We start from the raw sequence: 3,752 nt of genomic DNA, 5'->3' as shown, positions 1-3,752 counted from the left end.
CCCTTGGGCGGTGTCCACTTTGCTTTGACCTCCAGAGACTATGGGGGATGTCACCAAAGGGAGTGCTGGGCCCTGAGAGGTGACATTGCAGGACAGAGCAAGGCCCCATGGAGGTTTCCTGCTGGGATCTTGGCTGGCTTTGCTGATAAAACGAGAGCACAAGGAAGCCTTTTTAGAGCCAGGCCACACCTGGCTTATCTTCCCACTTTGAGCCTAGCCGTGGTCCCTAGAAACCTGGCTTTATCCCTTGCCAACTGCTCCTCTCCCAGGGAACAAAAGCCCTGCAGTGTGTCAATGTGCCTCCACCCCACTGGACAAAGGCAGCTTCCCTCCATGGAAGCACATCTCTGACATCAAGACTGCATACATCTAGGTTGTCTCCTCCTTTGAGGCTCCGTCACTCGGGATAGTGACCACCTGGTTCTCCCATTTCTGGTACTGCCAGTCCCAGGGGTCTGAGGTTGGCTGAGGGTGTCGCAGAGGATGGCACAAATGTGGGGTAGGTCTAAGGTCCTGGGTTTGGTTTCTAGCATTGTCATAGGCCCAGGATAATTCTGCACTACCATGCACTGCTTGGGTTTGACAAAGAAGGAAGGAAGGAAGGAAGGAAGGAAGGAAGGAAGGAAGGAAGGAAGGAAGGAAGGAAGGAAGGAAGGGAGGGAGGGAGGGAGGGAGGGAGGGAGGGAGGAAGGAAGGAAGGAAGGAAGGAAGGGAGGGAGGGAGGGAGGGAGGGAGGGAGGATAGTAAAAAGAAGGAAAGAAGAAAGAAAGGAAGGAAGGAAGAAAAAAGGAAAGGAGGGAGAAGGGAGGGAGAAAGGAAGAAAAGAAAGAAGGAAGAAAAGGAACAAGGGAATGAGGGAGGGAAGAAGGAAAGAAGGAAAGAAAGAAGGAAGGAAGGAAGGGAGGGAAAGAGGGAGGATAGTAAAAAGAAGGAAAGAAGGAAGAAAGGAAGGAAGGAAGAAAAAAGGAAAGAGGGAGAAGGGAGGGAAAAAGGAAGAAAAGAAAGAAGGAAGAAAAGGAACGAGGAAATGAGGGAGGGAAGAAGGAAAGAAGGAAAGAAAGAAGGAAGGAAGGGAGCGAGGGAGGAAGGAAGGAGGGGAGGGAGGGAGGGAAAGAGGGAGGATAGTAAAAAGAAGGAAAGAAGGAAGAAAGGAAGGAAGAAAAAAAGAAAGGAGGGAGAAGGGAGGGAGAAAGGAAGAAAAGAAAGAAGGAAGAAAGGAACGAGGGAATGAGGGAGGGAAGAAGGAAAGAAAGAAGAAAGGAAGGAGGAAAGGAAGAAAGAAAGAAGGGAAGAAGGAGGAAGGGAAGAAGGAGGAAGGGAAGAAGGAAGAAAGAAAGGAGGGAAGGAAGGAAGGAAAGAAGGGAGTGAGGGAGGGAATAGAAGGAGGGAGGGAAGAGAAGGAAGGAAAGAAGGAAAGAAGGGAGGGCAGATGGGCAGGATTGCACTAGAAGCCGAAAGACATAGGATCTTAGCCTTGCCCCTTACTCCTCCGCCTCAGCCTGAATAGAACCTCCAGACTTGTCTGTGGTCTTCCGGCCGGAAATGTCTTCCTCATGTTCTCCCTCTCTATGGATGGTCCTTTTATAACCTAGGGCAGTGCCATTCTTAGGGGTTTTCTGACTTCTGACTCTGATGGGCTCTCAGAGAACCAACATACTGAGGGTCCTGGCACAGTGCTCAGGGCCAGCCCAGCTGCTGAGAACTTTCCCAGACACAACGGTGTCAAGTCTGCCCATTGGCCAAAGGCAGCCAAATGGCCTTAGCTCCAGGTCAAATAGGCTGGTGCTGCCCATGGTTATACAGCAGCGTGTCTGTACCGGAACACAGGTTCTGCCCCTGATGTGATTAGGGGGACAAGAGTCCCTTGACAAAGCCCCTTAAAGAGGCACCCAGAGGGAGGTGAGTGCATCAGTGTGGGCAACTCCGGGGAGGGTTGGGAGTATCTCTCCAGCCCTTTCCAGTCCTGACCCGGAGACTCACCCTGGTGTCTCTCTAGGTTTTCCCAGCAGGTGATGGAGATAAGGGGTGATATCAGGGGGTTACAGAGAGCGGGAGGTAGGTAGCTTGGAGCCTTGAAATTGAGCCCTGATGAGTTGCAGGAGAAAGTGGCCTACCTGTCCCTCTCCCTTCGCCAGGGTTGTGAGTTGGATGCTCCGGATCTGACCTGGCTGGGTCCTGTTTACCCCGTGAGCCTGTTTGTCATCTATTTTTGGTGGAGGGCACTGGCATCCTGTTTAGCATAATGATGCAGGGGCTTCCGTTTCAAGTCAGTACCACTAAATAAACAGAATCAACTTGGAGACAAAGGATGGGTGGATGGGTGGGTGCTGGTTTGGGGTGTGCAGATACGGCAGGAATGATGGGAGAACATTGTGGGGGGCGTGTGCAAAGGGTGTTAGCTTCAACTCCAGAATCATCCAGAGCCCAAATCCTTTGGATAAGTTTCTCCAGAAGCTTCTCCGAGCCTCAGTTTCTCCAGGGATAAAATGAGGCTCACCAAAAGGTGAAGTTCAAGGACTAGGAGCAGTGAAAGTGGAAATCCACTTGTTCAAGCCCTGACCTGGATCTTCTGTCTTGTAAGAATCTTCTGGGCGTTCTAGTCCTTCCAAATGATGGGGACCGGTGGTGTCTGTTTCTGTTGGTGCATGGGCTCCTCCGGGCTCCTGTCCCCAGAACCCAGATTTTCTCGCTCCATCTCCAGCCCTGCCATGAGTCTCCATCAACCCTGAATTTCAGAAAGGAGATGGGCCGAGGTTTGCCCCTTGGCAGTGCTCAGACATTTCCACAGACTCTAGCTAAGCACCAGGAGTCTCACCGATGCAGGGCAAAGAGATGAAAAGACTGTGGAGCCACCATATGGTTTTGGGGGGGGGTCTCCACTATGCAGTGCTAACAGGATCCTTCTGCCCTGGTGTTCACTCCCAGAGGTGGTTGGGGCGACTGTACAGTGCTGGAGATAAAGCCACAAACCCTCACATGTAAAACATGTGCCTTGGTCCTTTCAGCCAACTCCCTGCCCCAGACCAGCATTTGTTTATTTTGTTTGGGGGACACCTCTGATGATATTTCAGGGCGGCGTTCAGGAATTACCCCTGTCTGTGCCCAGTGAGTCACGCGGCAATAGGAATCAAATCTGGGGCTCCCACATGCCAAGCCCGTGCTTTCTAGCCTTTTGAGCAACCCAAACATTTTCTTAAAAGGGTTTCTAATTTTTGTGTCAGTGGCTGACCCAGATGGAACCCAAGCACCCCATATGGTCTTCTGAGCACCAACCAGGAATGATCCTTGAGCGTCAAGCCAGGAGTAAACCCTGCGTACTGCCGGCTGTGCCAAACCATAAAGTGCTTGAAGGCCTGGACAGGAATTTCCAGACCCAGACCCCAGGAAAGGGAGAGAAGCGGGGAGGAAAAAGAATTGGAGCACAGAATTGGAGTCGAATTCCAACTCCAGCCCACGAGCTTCCCTCTCTCCCTCTTTCTAGGCCAGGCGGGCGTCGCCCGTTGCGCCCCGATTGGGCCTGGACGGCAGAGGCGGAGGCTGATTTTTTTTGGGGGGCGGTTGTCCCGCGCGCGCTCGGCCCGCCACGCCCTTCGGGTCCCCCCCTACACCGCCGCTGCCCGTCGGGCCTCCCACTGCGCCCGGGACACCCGCCTGACACCCCGCCCCGGGAGGCGGAGTTGGGAAGAGGGGGGCCGGGGAGGAGGCTCGGGCGCGTCGGGCCAGCCCAGAGCTTCAAAACAGCCCGGCGGCCT

Source organism: Suncus etruscus, chromosome 2, assembly GCF_024139225.1.
Source record: "Suncus etruscus isolate mSunEtr1 chromosome 2, mSunEtr1.pri.cur, whole genome shotgun sequence".
In the NCBI taxonomy this organism is placed as follows: Eukaryota; Metazoa; Chordata; class Mammalia; order Eulipotyphla; family Soricidae; genus Suncus; species Suncus etruscus.
The sequence above is the reverse complement of the archived record's forward strand: the minus strand, read 5'-3'. Positions refer to the sequence as shown.